The sequence below is a fragment of the Anomaloglossus baeobatrachus genome, chromosome 1 (assembly GCF_048569485.1).
Source record: "Anomaloglossus baeobatrachus isolate aAnoBae1 chromosome 1, aAnoBae1.hap1, whole genome shotgun sequence".
Classification (NCBI taxonomy): domain Eukaryota; kingdom Metazoa; phylum Chordata; class Amphibia; order Anura; family Aromobatidae; genus Anomaloglossus; species Anomaloglossus baeobatrachus.
In genome coordinates, this window is record NC_134353.1 from 482,198,964 (window position 1) to 482,219,439 (window position 20,476).

Here is a 20,476-nt window from a genome sequence, read left to right on the forward strand (position 1 = left end):
CTTATACTTTTTCCTTAATTTGGAACTAATTTCTGACTAAAAAATAAAGACTACTGTGCCGCCCCAGCAGCGGTCGAACCGCTCAGATCTGGGGGTCACTGTGGCTCGAGGGTCTCCAGACCCGGGGGCTTGCGGCCACTTCAAATGGAAAGGGGGCTATTTACAGGGGAGAGATATAGTTTGTGACGCCACCCGTGGTGTGCGGTAATGAGGACTACCGTCACTGCAGATGTGATGCCCTGGACTAGTCAGGTCATCCCAGGTAGTCACACACATCACCCCCTTCCCGATTAGGTGACAGCAGCCAACCTAGAAACCCTTGTCACCACCCTCCAGGTTTGATGTCCACACCAGGGGGGAGGGGCCAGGCAGTTGGCTCCGCCCACCGAAGAGTTCACAGGCCTGGAGGCGGGAAAAACAGTCAGTCAAGTGGTAGTGCAGAGTAGAGCGAAGTCAAGTTCAAGGGCAGACCTGTGTCCAGGCCTGCCAACAAGCTACCCCGGTGGCTAGGTCGGAGCCCAGTCACCTTTGGCAAGGAGGCAGATGGTGGTGGCCACCTGCAGGAGCTGGGATTACAGCCGGTGGAACCGTAGGGACCGGGGTCGGGCGGTGGCCCACCGGTACCAAACCGGGGAACCGATTGGAAACCGGAGCACCAGGAGGGGTACTCAGACCCAGTACAAAGCCCTGAACCGACAAGGCCGAGTCAAATCAACTGATTGCGGACTGAACTTTAGGACCTATCCCACACAAGACCCGTTAGAAGACAACAGCCCAACCATACAGGGTAAAGCCACCGCCAAGGCATAGAGACCCAAAGGGCCAGCGTCTGCAGGCAAACAGGCTCCTACGGCATATACAAGTCGGGGAGCGGACTACCGTTGCTTAGGCATAGGAGTCAGAACATTCTTACAAAGAGGTGCAGGAGAAAGGCGGAAACCACCAACCTATCCCGGGAGAAGCTGCAGCTGGCTGCGGGCCCCGTTCATCACCCCGTTTAATTTACTAGAGACTCCAGTGTATTGTGTCATAGTGAGTACACTAGTGCCTTCGGGGCTCGCACCGCGCTGCACAGCACCAGCACCCAGCACGCACCTGCTCCCACGCCTCTGCACACCTCCCTCGGGCCCCCGGGACCATCGTTCCCCTACCCACGGAGGGGTTAACACCAAGCTGCGCAACACCGTCCCCAGGAGGCCTAGTTAACGGCAGCAGTGGTGTCCATCTATTCACCACAACCCGTGGGTGGCGTCATGAACTTACATCCCAAACCAAACCACCGCGGCCCCGGCCGTGGAACCACCCTGTCAAGTCCCTGCGTGTAGCGCCAACTCCCTTGCAGAGCGACGTGACCCCCGGGTCCGTGAGAGGCTCGAGCAACCACCCACTGTACGAGCACAGATCCGAGCGGCTCAGTGGTCGCAGCCGAGCCCGCGGGGCGGTACACAGATGGAAGTGCCTGGGGGGAGATGTAATGGGGGCAGCCCGATGACGTTTCCCTCCATGAGTAGGGAAGGCCCCGGGACTCTGGATGGAGGTGTGCAGGGGAGCGCAGGGCTTGGTGGTAGCAGGGGCGGACCATGAACTCACTCAGACAGCATTGGTGATGAAAAGCAGACTCTGATAACAAGGTAAATCAAGTCTCTTGGGGGAGCCCGTCCGGGTATCCGTTTCCTACAGTACCGCCTGATGGTCCAGAGCCTGCTTCCGTGTACAAATTTAGAAGTGTTCAGGTGGCCCGTGGGCTTAAAGCTGTCCGGGCCCTGCTCCCTACAATTGGTAGTGGAGCTATGCTCTCAAGAGCTCATGCTTGGGATTTCTGTGGGCTGCATGGGTTGGAAAGCCCTATCCCCCTCGTTGTGCTAAGGCCCCTGATCTCTGAGCTTCCTGGGGACAGTCCACAAAGTCACTATCCTCTGCAGGTTAATTGCCGGGTTGCTTGAAGCTACTCCCCCACCTAGGGTCCAGTACTCCGCCGTGCTTTCGCTCCCGGACCAGCTATTGAACTTGAGCTGCTAACCATCCTCTCCTCCAAGAATAGGTCCAGGCACCCAATCCCAATATCCCACGACCGGGTCTCCAGCTCCTCCGGGCCCAAACCACCGTCTGCAACCCAACCTTAAGCTCAACTTCCCTGGGAGCTTCAACCCCCAGTTTTCTCTCCCTTGGAGAGCTACTACTCTGCTTCCTCTCACTTTGCTCCCCTGGAGCCGACTCACCACTCCCTCTCTCTTTGCTCCCCTGTTGCCAACTACTCTGTCACCTCCCATCAGTCTGCCTGACCCCTAGGTGGGCGGCCCTATTCCAGCTCAGCAGCCCACTGGTGTGTCTGACAGGGTGTGGTGTGAGGTGTGCTTGGGATTTTTGTATACTGATGGAGGCAGTACTATAGGTTGGGAACCCAGAACCAAAAGGGGTTGAGTCCTGCACTAAGAAGAAAGAGCGTGCAGTACCCTGTTATGCCCTGACTAGTCCAGGGGCGTCACATTCCCCCTTGGTTAAACGTAGCTCATCCCCGAGCTACAGGACATCCAGAGGTTTATTTTTGCTTACTGGCTACAGGCTCTACGATAGGGACGGGCTGCACCTCAATGGGGAAGGTGCAGCTGTGCTGGGGGAGAAAATGGTCAGACGGATGGAGGAGCTTTTAAACTAGGATCGGGGGGGAGGGAGGGTAGTGGAGCAAATAAGGGGAGAGATAGAGCAGATAGAGACAGTGAGACGGTAGGGGTCAATGAAGGATTAGGGGGGGATGGGACATACAAGGAACATAGGGAGGCTAGGAGTAATAAAGGTGGTAATAGGATTAAATGTCTACTGGCAAATGCAAGAAGTCTTGCAAACAAAATGAATGAATTGGAGACTCTTAGGGTGCCGTCACACTTTAGCGATGCAGCAGCGATCCGACCAGCGATCTGACCTGGTCAGGATCGCTGCTGCATCGCTACATGGTCTCTGGTGAGCTGTCAAACAGGCAGATCTCACCAGCGATCAGTGACCAGCCCCCAGCCAGCAGCGACGTGCAAGCGACGCTGCGCTTGCACGGAGCCGGCGTCTGGAAGCTGCGGACACTGGTAACTAAGGTAAACATCGGGTATGGTTACCCGATGTTTACATTAGTTACCAGCGCACACCGCTTAGCTTTGCTCTCCTAGCTACAGTACACATCGGGTTAATTAACCCGATGTGTAATGCAGCTACATGTGCAGAGAGCAGGGAGCCGCGCACACTGCTTAGCGCTGGCTCCTTGCTCTCCTAGCTACAGTACACATCGGGTTAATTAACCCGATGTGTACAGCAGCTACATGTGCAGAGAGCCGGAGCCGGCAGCACAGGCAGCGTGAGAGCTGTGGAGGCTGGTAACTAAGGTAAATATCGGGTAACCACCTTGGTTACCCAATGTTTATCTTGGTTACAGATTACCGCAGCTGCCAGACGCCGGCTCCTGCTCCCTGCTCGCTTCATTTGTCGCTCTCTCGCTGTCACACACAGCGATCTGTGTGTCACAGTGGGAGAGCGCCTTTGAAGAAAACGAACCAGGGCTGTGTTTAACGAACAGCGATCTCGCAGCAGGGGCCAGATCGCTGCTCAGTGTCACACACAGCGAGATCGCTAATGAGGTCACTGCTGCGTCACAAAAAACGTGACTCAGCAGCGATCTCGGCAGCGAGCTCGCTGTGTGTGAAGCACCCCTTATGTCAACCATGGATTATGATGTGGTGGGCATTACGGAAACCTGGCTGGATGAAAGCCATGACTGGGTGACAAACATACAGGGTTATAGTACATTTAGGAAGGACAGGAAAGGCCAAAAAGGTGGTGGGGTGTGTATATTTATTAAATCTAACCTAAAACCTGTGTTGTATGATGACATTGAGGGGAACAGCAACGATGTAGAGTCAGTATGGGTAAATGTACATGGGGAGGGGAATAATGGAAAAATGCTAATTGGAGTTTGCTATAAGCCTCCTAACATACCTCAACAAATAGAGGGTGAAATGCTGGAACAAATTGAAAAGGCAGCTAATAATAATAATCGGGTTCCTATTATGGGGGATTTCAACTATCCAGACATTCAGTGGGACATAGAATCTTCTGGTTCTGCTAAAAGCTGTAAGTTCTTATCTACTATTCAAGACCATTTCCTCTCTCAGATGGTAGGTGAACCGACCAGGGGAGATAATTTGCTAGATCTGGTCCTGTCAAATAGACCGGATACAATTTCAGATCTACAGGTCCGGGAGCACTTGGGCACCAGTGATCATAATATGGTAAGCTTCAACATAATATTCAATAGAACATTTCAAAGGGGGAATGCTAAAACCTGGAATTTTAGGAAAGCTGATTTCAACAAATTAAGGGAAGAGCTTAAATGTGTAGATTGGGACAAAGTCATAATAACTGGGGATACCGAACATAAATGGTGTAAGTTTAAGGATATACTGCTAGAGTCCTGTAAAGAACTTATACCCTCTGGTAATAAAACATCCCGGAATAAAAAGAAACCACTATGGATAAATAAGACTGTACAAAGTATAATAAAACAAAAACAAAGGGCATTTAAAATCTTAAAGGCTGAGAATACAGAAATAGCATTTCAGAAGTATAAAGATATCAATAGGAAATGTAAAAAAGAAATCAAACAAGCAAAATTAGCTACTGAAACAAAAATCGCCAATGACATTAAAATAAATCCCAAAATCTTTTATAAATACATTAATGCCAAAAGGAAAACAAAGGATAGTATCGGCCCCTTAAAATATAATAACAAGTTAGTTATAGAGGACAAACAAAAGACCGAGATATTAAATAGGCATTTCTCATCTGTATTCACCAAGGAACTGACTGTACCAGGGATCATTCAACAAGTGAAAAATCAAAGTTCACCACCCGATATAATTAATTTAACACAAGATGAAGTACGCCTACGTCTGAGTAAATTAAACATTGACAAATCCCCAGGGCCAGATGGCATTCATCCACGAATATTGAGGGAATTGAGCTCCGTAATCGGCAGACCGCTGTATCTCATCTTTTTAGACAGGATTGCTGATGTGGTACCGATATTTAAGAAAGGTAAGAGGGTAGATCCAGGCAACTACCGTCCAGTAAGCTTGACTTCAGTAGTATGCAAAGTTTTTGAGGGCATTTTAAGGGATGACATGCAAAAATATATTGCAGAAAATAATATGATAACTGATAAACAGCATGGATTCATGAAAGATAAGTCGTGTCTAACCAACCTGTTGGGGTTCTATGAGGGGGTAAGTTCAAACCTGGATATTGGTAATGCAGCTGATGTGATTTATTTGGACTTTGCAAAGGCATTTGATACTGTACCACATAATAGCCTTATACTAAAGCTCCAGAAGCAAGGACTAGGGGACACAATATGCAACTGGGTAAGGAATTGGCTAAAAGATAGGAAACAAAGAGTAGTCATAAATGGTATATTCTCTAAATGGGCTATAGTCAGCAGTGGGGTGCCACAGGGATCTGTGCTTGGACCGATTCTTTTTAATCTCTTTATTAATGACCTTGTGGATGGGATTGATAGTACAGTGTCAGTCTTTGCCGATGACACCAAACTATGTAGGATATTAAAAACTGACCTAGATAGTACAATATTACAAAAAGATCTGGATAAGATGTCAGAGTGGGCAGATACTTGGCAAATGAGATTTAATGTTGATAAATGTAAAGTAATGCACCTAGGACGGAGTAATCCTATAGCTGCGTATACATTAAATGGAAGTAAACTCGGGACTACAGAACAGGAGAAGGACTTGGGTATTCTCATTACAAATAAGCTGAGCAGCAGCACTCAATGTCAAGCAGCAGCTGCTAAAGCAAACAAGATTTTAGGGTGTATAAAAAGAGAGATTAGATCCCGTATTGTTACCCCTCTATAAATCACTTGTAAGGCCACATCTGGAATACGGGATCCAGTTTTGGGCTCTACATTTTAAAAAGGACATTCAGAAGTTAGAGTCAGTTCAAAGGCGGGCAACTAGACTATTACAAGGAATGGAAGGCCTCCCATATGATGACAGGTTGAAAAAGTTAGATATGTTTAGCTTAGAAAAAAGACGTCTCAGAGGAGATCTCATTTATATGTATAAATACATGTGTGGTCAATATAAAGGACTGGCACATGACTTATTTCTTCCAAAGACAGTACTAAGGACCAGGGGGCACTCACTGCGAGTGGAAGAAAAGCGATTCCAACAGCTAAATAGGAAAGGGTTCTTTACAGTTAGAGCAGTCAGACTGTAGAATGCCCTACCACAAGAGGTAGTAATGGCAGATACTATAACAGCTTTTAAAAAAGGGCTGGATGATTTCCTCAGTACACAAAACATTGTTGGTTATAAATGACTTAGTGACTAAATGTAGAACTGGTGGAGGAAGGTTGAACTAGATGGACCTAGGTCTTTTTTCAACCTAAGTAACTATCTAACTATGTAACTATGAAAAAGAGAGAATAACAGGTTTAATTCACAATTTCTCATCCCACGCAGGGGAGGGACATTACTTAAACATTACATTACAAAAACTCGTAGAGTTCATTTTTTTTTATTAAAAGAACTGTGGGAAAGCTACCAGTTGTAGCGGTAGTCAGTGGCTCAGCCTACTCCACTGCAGCCCCTTCCTGCGATAGTCCATTCCCACTGTCCCTCTCCCTTAAACCCACCACCCAAACAACCTACACCCGTTGCTTCCTACTTGGTTCCGTGACAGGGTTGAAGTCCTGGAGGCTCAAAAGACAACTCTGGTGGGCGCACTAGGCGCAACTATATACAAGAGCACAAGTTCGTGCTGGCTGCTGCCAGTCCCGCAGCCATGGTCCATGTTTAACTTTTAAATAATTAGCAGAAAATCAGGTGACTTTCCCGGATAATCAACATTTTTGGCATTTTCAAACATTACTTATCATTTTCAGAAAAATAAACTCAGAATAACATAACATCATAACATGGAAACTGGATAGCCTGGTGCCGCTAACATTATTCCCTATATCTCAGTGGGGGCTGACCAAAGTTAACACAAGTCGACCTCCTCAACTCTGGACTCTCTACTTCCCCCTGCGATGTGGCAATGTCTGCTACGTGTTCCTCACCATCAGTGACAGGTGTTGCTGGCAGGACTCTACGTGTTCAGGGTAAGGGTACAGGTACTACTCTAGGTGCTGAGGGGAGTGCAGTGTCAGTAAGCCTTTCCTGTTCTGGTTCCTCCATGGGTTGTGAGAATGTTAACACAGGAACTATCACTGCTCCATTTTGCATAGGCCAATCTTCTGGGAAATCACCTAGGATGGTATGGATGGTCCTCTTTTTCCTTTCCACTACTTGAGGTTGGGGCTGGGGTTCATCTGGAACTCTTAGGGGTTCTGGACGCTTCTTTAAGTGGTCCCTGGAGATGGCAGACGTGGTTCTTCGCTGATCTATGCTGATGAGGCAAGTCTTCTGGTTGTCAAAGTTAGAGAGTTGCACCAGAGTTCCTTCACACATTGGTCATCCAGTTTGGGTAATTTCCTCTTCCTCTTTGGTACCATCTCGCCTGGTGAGAAAGGAGTAGCTCTTACCTGCTTGTTGAAGTTCTTTTCTTGCTTCTCTCTACTCTGGTTCAGATTCTCTTCAACATATTCTTGGATTTGTTTATACTGGACCTGGCGAAGTGAGTCCCAAAACGCGTTGGGCGAGTAAACCTCAAGTAGTTCAACTTCCATTTCTAAGTCCACTGGGAGTCTCCCAGGTCTGGCTCTCATCAGGTAAGCGGGGTACATTTGGTGGAACCCACAGGAATATTATTGTAGATATCAACGAGATCTGGCAGTTTTTCAGGCCACTGTTTCCGCTCCTCAAGTGGAAGAGTCTTCAGTTGGTTGATGACCAGATGGTTCATCTTTTCGCACATCCCATTTGTTTGAGCATGGTAGGGTGTAGTGCGTATCTTCTTACATCCGTACAAGCTACAGAATTCCTTGAAGATTTCAGCCTCATATGCTGGACAATGGTCAGTGAGGACTTGATCTGGTTACCCATGCGGCATGCAAAAGTGCGCTTGAAATGCTTTCGCCACTGTGCTGGCAGTTAGATCTTTAACAGGTACCACCACCAGGAATCTGAAATAGTGATCCACCATCATAAGTGCATAGGGTAACCACCCCTGTTTGGGTGAGCTTCACGTGGTCCAAAGCTACCAGTTCCAAGGGCTGTTTGCTGATCGGTTGAAGGGGCACTCGCTGACTGGTGCCATCCCTCCTCCTCAAAGCACAAGAACCGCAGTTTCTGCACCAGACTTCTATGGTGTCTTTCATCCCAATCCAGCAGAAGCGGCTTCTCAGCAGCATTTCCAACTTCTTCCATCCAAAGTGCCCCGCTCTGTCATGGTACGCTTCCAGGACCACCGGTACATACGCTTTAGGTATCACTATCTGGCATATTCTTTCATGCGTCTTGGTAAGACTTCTGCACAACTGGCCTCAATAGAGATACAGTCGAATCCTGTCCTTCCACAGCTTCTTAGCTTCCTCTGGAGCGTCTGGTTCAAGACGGGAGCCAGCTTGGCATATCAATGCTTTGATTACTCTGATTGCAGGATCACCATCCTGAGCTTCTCACCAACCATGATTGGGTAATGGATTGAAAGTTGCCTCCTGTTGACTGCTATGGGACCGGGGCTGTTCCATGCTAACAGGATGATGGAAGGCAGGCAGTTCAATCTCCTCCAAGTCATCTTCATCGTCTCCATCATCGGTTAAATGGGGCATTCTGGATAGGGCATCCGCGTTGGTGTTCTTGCGGCCAGCCACATTTTATAGTGAAATCATAGTTCGCCAGTCATACAACCCAACATTGTTCCAGGGCTCCAAGCTTGGCCGTGTCCAGGTGGGTCAAGGGGTTATTATCCGTCTACACGGTAAATTTTGCAGAGGCCAGGTAGTGCTTGAATCTCTCGGTTACGGCCCAGACAAGTGCAAAGAACTCCAACTTGAAAGAACTGTAGTTCTCAGGGTTTTTTTCAGTAGACCGCAGCTTCCTGCTGGCGTAGGCAATCACCTTCTCCTTGCCCTTCTGCACCTGGGATAGGACAGCTCCCAATCCTACGCTTCTTGCATCCATGTACAGTACAAACGGGAAACCTTAGTCGGGATATGCTAAGATCTCATGTCCTGTCAGAGCTGACTTCATCCGTCTGAAGGAATCTTCCTGTTCTTTACCCCACTTGAATGGGGGGCCAAAAGTCTTGCTAAGCTTTGGTTGTCCAACCAGGAGATCTTGCAAGGGAGCCGCCATCTTGGTGTAGCCTTTCACGAACTTGCGGTAGTATCCCATCAGACCCAGGAACTGCCGCACCTCTTTGACAGTATTGGGAATTGGCCAGTTCTGGATGGCCGTGATCTTCTCGGGATCCGGTGCCACGCCCTCGGTGCTGACCACATGTCCCAGGTGAAGCCATCAGGGTGCTATAAAGTTCTGCATCCCCACCAGGATGCAGGGCCTACCCCCTTAGGGACCCAGAACCCCAGTGCAAGTAACACCAAAAACCCCATACAATGGCACTTAGTTAGGGTAGGACCAATGGATGGCCACCTAGAGGTAGAGCCACTCCGGTCCACTAGTTGACCAGGTAGGAGGGGCAGACTGTGGACAGTAGTCAGGACACAGGAAGACAGTAGTCAGAAGGGAGTCTGCAGTGAAAGGGACACAGTCAGAACAGAAAAAAACAAAATAGCCAGCACTAAATGTGCACTACTGCACTCAAAATTCCAAACTGTACTTATTTTTAAAGTTTGAGATTTTTGGCAAAAAATTAGAAATTTCTTGAGCTACCCCGCTACATCATGGCAAATCTCTTTGGGGCAGTCCTACTCTAAATTATTTGTATTTAAAACGTGCCATACGGCCTCACATATGAAAAAAGTAGAACTGTTCTTAGCAGCATTTACCTGGTACTTTTCCATCCCATACCCATGACTGAATCATTGCTATGGGCAGGACAGGCCCAAGCATATGAACCACAGGGTTCACGCTACCGTCAGGCGGACAGAAGTGTACAAACCATAGAATGGGGACCCCAGTGTTCTATACCATGGGAAAAATAAGAGTCCTCCGGCACACTACCCCAAATTATGAAAAGAGTCAAAGTTCTTGCAGGCCAAAAAAGTTGTTTTTTTAATTGGTGTATATGTGACGCCCTGGCAAAACCAGGTAGTCACAGATAACTGTACCCCCCACCAAGGGTACAGGAATCGCCTCCTCCTTGGGAATTAATAACACACATCCCACACATAGGAACACCAGCAACAAATCCTAGTCGTCCTCCCATGACAGCCAGGACACATCAGTGGGCGGGACCAGGTGGATGGGAACGCCCACCTAGGGGTCTTGAGGTGACATGAGGAGGAAACCAGTCAGTTTCAGTGAGAGTTCAGTTTGAGTAGAGGTTGCAGTTGGAGTCGGTGAGGAGCTGAAGTGCAGTGTGGTCAGGATTGGAGCCCTTGGACCACGGGAGGACCGACTAGGCGGCAGACGGCTTTGTAGGGCTACAGGCAGCGGAGATCCGGTTGCGGGAGACCTGAAGTGGACCGGGGCAGGGTTGTAGCCCGCTGGTACCGACAACGGGAATTCGGTCTGGAGGCCGTGAACAGGCGGGGGACCTTGACCCTAGGACGAGGCAAGCTTCAAGCCCCTTGTTAATTGACCAGCGGGACAAGGTACCAGGCCTTGTTCCTGAAGAGAGAAGCCCAGATAGAGTAGACCGGCAGCCCAACGCGGGGGACAGGGTGTCTGCCAAGAACCAATTAAAGTCCCACGGGTCAGCGTCTGCGGGCAACGGCTCCCTCTGCGTCCAAAGCTGCAGGGGAGCGGATTTCTCCCGTTCCAAGCAGTGTTAATCCACACACCACAAGACACAAGTGCAGGAGGACGGGTCCCTACTTTGTCAACCCATGTGCGGGACCAGCACACCCCTCCAGAGGCAACCGGCATTTGGCCTTGGTTTACAATACAGACTTGGTGTGAATTCTTCCTAATTGTGAGTACACCGGAGTCATCCGGTCCAACCTGCCTACGGCACCCCAACACTGCTCCCTACCTACACCTGGGCCCCGGGACTACACCTTCCCCCTACTCGTGGAGGGGATACCACCTTGCTGCCCCCACACCATCAGTCCCGGACGCCGGCCCCGAGAGGCAGCGGCGGTGCCACCATCCCATCACCGCAACCCACGGGTGGCGTCACAGACAATCTCCCCTGTAAATACCTCCCTTTTTCACTGTGTGCGAGGATGGGCGGTTGCTCGAGCCCCGGGTCCGGTCACCACTCGAGCCCAGGACACGATCCCGGAGCCGAGCGCCACTCGAGCAGCCCCGTCGCCGCAACGGAGGCGGCACCCGTCTGCGACATATAAATCAAAAAGAAGTTAGTCCATACAAGTCATGACGTTTCGACCTACTCGGCCTTCATCTGACCGGACTATTAGCGGTATCAGGATTTCTCACGGCACCAAATATATAGGATGTATACAATCACTGGATCCCAAGTGCTTCTTAATGGCATGAATCAATAGTGTCCAATATGTGTCCAGAACTTAGGGGATATAGATACACTCAATTTGTATGTTAAAGTAATAACCAGATATGAATATTACCGCAGCCTGTATGTAAATAACCAATTTAAAGGGGTAGAGGCCCAGTGTTTCAATACATTTTTAGCTCATAATCCATAGAGCTTCTAATATATAACTTAAGATTTTTTTCAGGCTGACAGTCTGATGCAAACTGTAGGTGTATAATGATATGATGAAAAAGGCCCCAAAAGGGGTATGGTACAAAATTCCCGTGTGTGTGATCGCTAGCCGTGTGCGTCTCGCAGTGTGACAGGGTCTTATTCTACTAATATTTCTATACCACGGGGACCCACTTACCAGACACAGGTGCAAGAGAGGAAGATACCAGAGAACCAGACTGGCACTGGGACGAAGGGGACCTGGAAGCGAAACCAGCCGGTCTCGGGAAACCAGTTAACATCTAAAGTGAGTAAACCAGTTGCACTGAATACCTGTCTGGACTCCCTTTTTCCATGGTCCACTGCACCATACACCCGCTGCACCCTACTTGCGGAGGGACAACCATACTAGCTGCTCATACCACCAGTAGAGACATTCTGCAGCCGCAGCTCCCTACAGTTAGCCGCAACACCGCAAGTGGCGTCATAAATAAACTCTATTCAAATATCCCCTGTAAATATCTCCATTTCCAAAAAGAGCTCAGGGCCCGGAACCAGGTAACCACCACAATCGTGACATCCCCAAGACATACACTGCCCGGAACCGAGTACCCCATATCCCTGGGTGCTACAACCCTTTTTCCTGTCGTCAAGAACAGTATTGAACTGGACCCGGTCAAACCGGGTGACGAGTGACTTAAAAAACTGTGTTATATGGACTGAACTTTTTTGTTTGAAAAAACGCTGCCATTTTTGCTCTGAAAAATAACTGCACCACAGCAGACTAAAAGGCGTGAAAAGAAAGCCCTGCCCCCTGGGAGTATCCTGAATGTAAAACGAAACCGGAAGCAGGGAGCCTGGAGGCCCTGCACAAGAATGCCTCCAGGACTGTTACTGACAACATGTCTGCTCCAGGGGAACGTGGCAGTGTCCCATGTCAACCAGGGACCTGGACCGCGGAGAGGCTAAAAGCGGAGGTCCAGTGGCTGTCCTCGACTCTGCGGGTGTGTGACGCCCTGGGCAAGCTAGGGGTCACAGGTCATAACACCACCACACCCTACACCCCAGTTAGGAACACCAAGGCTAACCTAAAATCCTTGTTGCCTTCCTCCAGGGGCTGATGTCCACACCAGGGGGTGGGCCAGGCGGTTGGCTCCGCCCACCGAGGAGTTCACAGCCCTGGAGGCGGGAGAACCAGGCAGATAAGAAAAGTTAGTGAAGTAGAAGGAAGTGGTAAAGGAGGACAGTGTGAGTAGTGACAGAGAAAGTGACAGTTTGTAAAGCCTGAAGCTGGTCCGGGTGTGTGCCCCGGACTGAGACAGCAAGGTCAGCAAACGGCGGTGACTGTCCGCAGGAGCGGCTGACCGGAGGTTGCCGAAAGGACCACGGATGGGTGGTGGCCCGGCGGTACCGGAGCGGTATACAAAGTGAAGCCAGCACCAGTGGCAGGGGCCTTTCGGATCCCGGCAAGGCTAGGAGTCGCCGTGAATTTGCCAAATCCGTTAGTGAAGGGGACCTCTGGGTCTCCCAACAACCAAGACCCGATTGAAGGCAACAGTCCAACCGTTGGAGAGAGACACCGCCACCGCCAGGGCACCAGTTTCTCAGGGCCAGCGCCTGGGGGCAAAGTAGGGCTCCTCCGGCCCATATCCAAGCCGGGGAGCGGGTTACCGGGGGGAACCCATCGTGACCATCATCTCAGGTGCAGGAAAAGGGACCGTCACCGTCAACTACTGGGGAACAGCAAGTGCAGCCGTCCGTGGTAACCGTCTTTCCAGCCGTGTGTTTTACCGAGAACTGTGTCCCTGTCTCAGGCTGAGTGAGTACCACAGTGCCGCAAGGCACAGCGCTGCCCCCGCGTCCCTGCACCTCAGCAGGACCCGCAACCCGCTTGCTGTCAAGCCAAGCCCTGCACCGGCCCCGCCATCCCTCATCCCCCACCTCATCACTGGGCCCCGGGACAACCAATCCCCCTACCCACGGAGGGGAGGACTAACATCTAGCTGCTCCATAGCATCACTCCCGGGATCCCCATACAGAGCAGCGGTGGTGTCAACAAATCACCACAACCGTGGGTGGCGTCACGGACAATAAACTATCCCAAAAACCAATCCCCTTTCACTCACGGGCGAGGAGCGCCGCTCGAGTCCCCGGGATCCGGCCCATGGCTCGAGCCAGCGAGCAGCAGCAGCCGCAGCGGCAGCCGGACCCGAGCAGTGGGAGAGCGCGGCGTCCCCTCCTCCGCCCGCGACAACTTGGCGTCACGAACAAGATCTTACCGCTCTGCCGTTGGGTAGAGGTGCGCCTTGTTACCGCCGGAGGTGTCCGGCCAGAAAATTTCAGAAGCCGCCATCTTTGGCGCGAAAAGTTCCCGCTCGAGCGTCTTCCTGAGTAGTGGAGGCGCGAAGGCCAAGACCCCGCCCCGATAGAGGAGGGGCCGGAAAGAGGCTAAGGGGGACGGAAACAAGATGTCTGCGCCCGACGGAGCCGCTGGAGGAGCGGTGGTCGCAGCCGCAGTGGCACCCGTAGATGGGAATGGGCCTGCCCAGGTCCCGGCCGTGCTGGCAGGAGGTGCCGCGGCCCCCGCTCTCGCTCAGGTGATGCCGTTCTCCTTGCCCTATGCGCCCGGAGCTACCTGGCTACCGCAGTATGACGGGAAACCTGATGCTTTACAGGTTTTCCGGAAAAAGCTTAATCCGTTGCTAGAACTGTACCCCCTGACTGATAAGCAACGTGCAGCGGTAGTGCTGGGCCAGTTAACCGGTGCGGCTGAGCAGGAGGCGGAGACCTGGGCCGAGGGGGACCGGCTCTCTGTAGCCACCATCTTTGAGAAGCTACAGACTGCCTTTGAGACCCGTACCGAAGCTGAGCTGAGGATGCAGTTTTACCAGTGCCTGCAACGGTCTGTGGATAGCATTCGGGACTACGCTTTACGTCTGCAAACCGCCCTCCGCACGCTCAAGCGGGTGAACACTATCAGTGAGGCGGACAGCAACAAGATGTTAGTAGAGCAATTTGTGCAGGGGATGAGGTCCCCTGAAGATCGCAAACAACTCCGGCTGTGGGCCCTGGAACACCCTGATGTGGACTTTGCTGTGTTAAAGGAACGGGCCATTAAAGCACTGCAACCCCCGGCTTCAGAAACCTTGGAGCCCGCCCTGTGGCCCGTTGAGACAGCCCCCGTCGTGGTGGCCCCTGCCCTACCAACCTCTCCAATCCCTACAGCCCCAAGCAGCACGATGGAAGAACTGGCAGCCCAGGTCCGTCGCATGGACGGAGACCTTGCCAAGATCCTTGCTGCACTCCAACCCTTGACCAGATCCCAGCCTCCAGCACAGATACAGCTTGCTGACAGCCCTGAGGATGTCCCCTGGATGCAGCGGAGGAGTGCTAACAACTCGCGAAGCAGACCTCCAACCTGTTACAAGTGCCGTAAGCCTGGGCATTACTTCCGACAGTGCCCGTTAAACGAGCAACCCCTGGGGCCATGGGCCAGTCCTCAGGAGTAGAACCCCGTGGCCCCCCAGACTGGCGGGACCGGTATATCGGGGCCAGGCCCATCATCCCCGTGGCTGTGGACGGCATACCGGTGATGGCTCTCTTGGACACTGGATCACAGGTAACCACCATACCATACACATTGTACCAGCGGTATTCTGGGATAGACGAGCTAGCACCCCCAGATACTAGTATAACACTGATTGCTGCTAATCGACTCCCATTGACCCAAGTGGGGTATAAGCAGGTGGCTATGACAGTGGGGCAAGCTGAACTGCAACACCAGGGTATGATTGTGATCATGAATGAACCCAGTGATCATAACCCGAAGATAGTGCTAGGAACCAATGTGATGGAGCACTGTATGGGTGATGTGTTGGCCCTACTGCAACAGCGGGGAGCCGACAGAGAGCTGTGCAGCGTGAGATCCGAGCCTTGATGTACCGCCAGCATGTAAACTCAACAGGAGGAGAGATTGGTGGAGTGAGAGTGATGGATGTTGCTCCGTTGATCGTGCCCCCTAGGAGTGAGATGATGATTTGGTGTAGGGCAGCAGTAGGGCCTCAGGGGCGTGACTACCCTGCCATGATGGAGCCCATGCCCTCCGAGCACTGGCCCACTGTAATGGCCGCCCGAGGGGTGGTAGACGTAAAGAAGGGGAGAGTGCCCGTGAGGGTACTGAACTGTGGGGAGGAAGAAGTCAGGCTTCCCCGGTATGCCACCCTTGCCAAGCTGCTCACCCTAGATCCCCACACCATCCACGAGGCCACTCCCTCAGTTTCCCCACCTACTACCAGCACTCCCCCGCCCCAAGGGGAGGTGAATGAGTGGCACCAACAGCTACACGTGGGCACTGACGATACCCACACACATCACAAAGAAGGGGTATACAGGGTGGTGCGGGAGTATGAGCAAGTTTTCAGCAAACATCCACTAGACTTTGGGCAGATCAAAGGGGTCCAACACCACATCCCCACCGGTGAGCACCCCCCTATCAAAGAGAGGTACAGGCCTATTCCCCCTGCACATTACCAATGTGCCAAAGATATGTTGAGGAACATGAAGGAGGCAGGGTTATTCGGGATAGCTGTAGTCCCTGAGCCGCTCCGTTCGTACTGGTCAAGAAGAAGGATGGCACCATGCGGATGTGTGTGGACTACCGGAAGATTAATCAGATAATGCATAAAGATGCCTACCCACTGCCCCGTATTGAAGAGTCTTTGGCCGCACTGAGAACCGCAAATTACTTCTCTGCCCTTGACCTCACCAGTGGGTACTGGCAAGTGGCAGTGGCCCTGGAGGACCGGGAGAAAACCGCCTTCACCACCCCAATGGGGCTCTGTGAATTCAATAGTATGCCGTTTGGGCTGTGCAATGCCCCTGGAACCTTCCAACGGCTGATGGAGTGCTGTCTGGGACATCTAAACTTCGAGACCGTCCTGTTATACCTGGATGATGTGATCGTGTACTCTCAGACTTATGAAGCCCATCTGGAGCACCTAGCCGAGGTGTTCGCGTCCCTTGCCAAATACGGGATGAAGTTGAAGCCCTCTAAGTGTCACCTGCTGAAACCCAGAGTGCAGTACCTGGGGCATGTGGTGAGTGCGGAAGGTGTCGCCCCCGACCCTGAGAAGATCACTGCCATCCAGGACTGGCCAAGACCAACCACCGTGAGGGAAGTAAGGCAGTTTTTGGGTCTGGTGGGGTACTACCGATGCTTCATCAAGCGGTACACGAAGATGGCTGCTCCCATACAAGACCTCCTCGTGGGACAGACCAAAGGTGGTAGACCCATCGGAGCCCCACTGGTGTGGGAGGACAGGCATGAGGGATCCTTCCGCCAGCTGAAAGCGGCCTTGACTGGAGAAGAGGTCCTAGCGTACCCTGACTACGGCTGCCCATTCATCCTCTACACAGACGCCAGCAATGTGGGTTTGGGGGCAGTCCTGTCCCAGGTCCAGGAGGGAAAGGAGAAAGTGATTGCCTATGCTAGCCGAAAACTCCGGCCGACTGAAAGGAATCCTGAGAACTACAGCTCCTTCAAGCTCGAGCTCCTGGCACTGGTGTGGGCTATCACCGAGCGGTTCCGCCACTACTTGGCCGCAGCAAAATTCACCGCTTTCACGGATAACAATCCGTTGACTCACCTGGACACGGCCAAGTTGGGCGCGTTGGAGCAGCGGTGGGTGGCCAGACTAGCCAACTATGACTTCACAATCAAATACAGGGCCGGTCGTGTCAACATTAATGCTGATGCACTCTCTCGGATGCCCCACCTGTCAGAAGGAGGGTGCGAGGATGATGACCTCGAAGAGATCGAGTTGCCTGCATTTCACCAGCCACCAACTGAGAAGGTACATGTCCACCAACAACGGGTGAACCTGGATCCGCTGCCCAGTCAGGAGTGGCAGGAAGCTCAAAATCAGGCGCCCGCTGTCCGCCTAGTCAAGACCCTGGTGGAGCAAGGCGCTGCTGGGATGGACCCTGCCACCCCAGCTGAAGCCCAACGCTTGTGGAAGGAACGGACCCGGCTGTATCTACATCAAGGGAAGTTGTACCGTGAGCTGATCAACCCGAAGACCCATGAGAAGATCCGCCAGTTGGTTATTCCCCAAGCTGATGTACCCACTGTTCTGCAGGCATACCATGATGGTGCCGGACACTTCGGATGGAAGAAGCTGGAGATGCTGTTGAGGGAGCGGTTCTATTGGAGTGGGATGCGGGAGTCTGTGGAGGCCTGGTGTCGAGAGTGCGGAAGGATGAAGCCAGCCAGAAGGCTCCCCTACGCCCGATCATTACACATCAACCGCTGGAGCTGGTCGCCTTGGACCATGTAAAGCTCACCCCCAGCTGAAGTGGGTACACTTACGCTCTGACCATAATAGATCATTACTCCCGGTTCATAGTGGTTGTCCCGGTCAAAGACCTAACCGGCCGTACCGCCGCTAGAGCATTCCAAGCTTACTTCTGTCGACCCCATGGATACCCTGAGAAGGTGCTTACCGACCAAGGCCCAGTCTTTGAGGCGGAGGTGTTCCATGAGTTCTGTCAGCTGTACGGCTGCAAGAAGATCCGGACCACACCTTACCATGCCCAGACCAACGGTATGTGTGAGAAGATGAACCATTTGGTCCTTGGCCTCTTCAAAACGTTGCCGTTGGAAGAGCGGAACCTGTGGCCGGAGAAGCTGCCTGACTTGGTCGATATGTACAACAATATCCCGTCTAGCTCAACGAAGTGCACCCCAGCGTATCTGATGATGGCTCGGCCCGGCCGACTGCCGGTGGACCTGGAAATGGGACTGGAAGCCCCAGAGACACTCCCCTCGACGGCTGAATGGGACACCCGGCGGAAGGTGCAGTACCGACAAATTCAGGAGTATGTGGAGAAGAATCTAAGTCGGAGTCAAGAACAACAGGAGCGGCACTTCAATCAGAAAGCGTCTGCAGGCCCTTTCCAGCCTGGAGATTTGGTGTTAAAGCGGAAGAGGAAGACCCACAAGCTGGATGACCAATGGGAACAGACCCCATACGTCATACAGCCCACAGGATGGGAGGATGGGAAGGCCTACCAGATCAGTCGTGACCAAGGGGGCACTTTGGCCACGGTTTCTCGAGACCATCTGAAGAGGTGCCCACCAGCATTGAGGGCAACGCCTGAAGTACCGGTTCCTCCACCAGCAGAGAAGGCAAAAGAGGTGATCCACACTGTGATGGGTGACTTCCCAGCAGATTGGCCTACACAGAACGGTGCGGTGATTCTTCCAGTGATACTGTTCCCACAACCTGTGGATGAAGAAGTGATGGAGGCGGTCAACCGTGAGCCAGAACCAGTGCCAGTGCCCAGGGATGAACCTGTACCCAGCTCCCCTATGCCTCCGCCCCACACGATAGCAGGGAGGAGGAACTGATTGTTCCCTCTGCCCCACTGCCTAGCCCCAGTTGCACCGGACCCCGGAGGTCCACCCGTCCCAACCTAGGTAGACCCCCACGTAGGTACAGGGAAACCGTCCTTTAAAAGGGGGAGAAAGTCTGAGTAAGTTTGAAAGTTTTAAAAGTTTTTGCCAAAAGATGAAAAATAAGAAAATGATTACCGTGAAAGTAACCTGATTGTCTACCGTGATTGGGAACCGGCCGTTGCCGGCACTGTTGTCCCCGTGGGGACCCCTTAGCTGCATAGGAACTCCTATGGACAGGCCCGAGAACTTGCAGGGCAACCACAAAGGTTAACTGGGTTGTAAATAAAAATCTGTTGTTGCAGCTAACCGTTACCGCCTCCGGAGAGGCAGGTTGGAGGGAGGGCCCGCAGTGGAGCAGGCTGGGACCCAGCCACCACAGGAACCGGTGGCTACCCTCTGGAGGGGAAGGACAGATCCCGCTCGGGTAACTGGTGCAGGACTGGGGTCAAGGGGTGCTGCCTGGGTTTTAGGGGCAGCATCAGGGCCAGGTTACTTGGGTGGGAGAGAGCGGCAGCCGCAACCGTTGAAAATGTTTGCAACGTTTAAGTACCGAACCTCCCGATGTGGGATGAAGTTATTCTATTTGTATGTCATGTCTTTTTATATCTTTTCAGAAAATAAAACCGGTGTTGGACGGGCAGCCCGCGGACGGTCTGCATTTTGCTAAGGGGGAATGTGATGCCCTGGGCAAGCCAGGGGTCACAGGTCATAACACCACCACACCCTACACCCCAGTTAGGAACACCAAGGCTAACCTAAAATCCTTGTTGCCTTCCTCCAGGGGCTGATGTCCACACCAGGGGGTGGGCCAGGTGGTTGGCTCCGCCCACCGAGGAGTTCACAGCCCTGGAGGCGGGAGAACCAGGCAGATAAGAAAAGTTAGTGAAGTAGAAGGAAGTGGTAAAGGAGGACAGTGTGAGTAGTGACAGAGAAAGTGACAGTTTGTAAAGCCTGAAGCTGGTCCGGGTGTGTGCCCCGGACTGAGACAGCAAGGTCAGCAAACGGCGGTGACTGTCCGCAGGAGCGGCTGACCGGAGGTTGCCGAAAGGACCGTTGACGGGTGGTGGCCCGGCGGTACCGGAGCGGTATACAAAGTGAAGCCAGCACCAGTGGCAGGGGCCTTTCGGATCCCGGCAAGGCTAGGAGTCGCCGTGAATTTGCCAAATCCGTTAGTGAAGGGGACCTCTGGGTCTCCCAACAACCAAGTTCCGATTGAAGGCAACAGTCCAACCGTTGGAGAGAGACACCGCCACCGCCAGGGCACCAGTTTCCCAGGGCCAGCGCCTG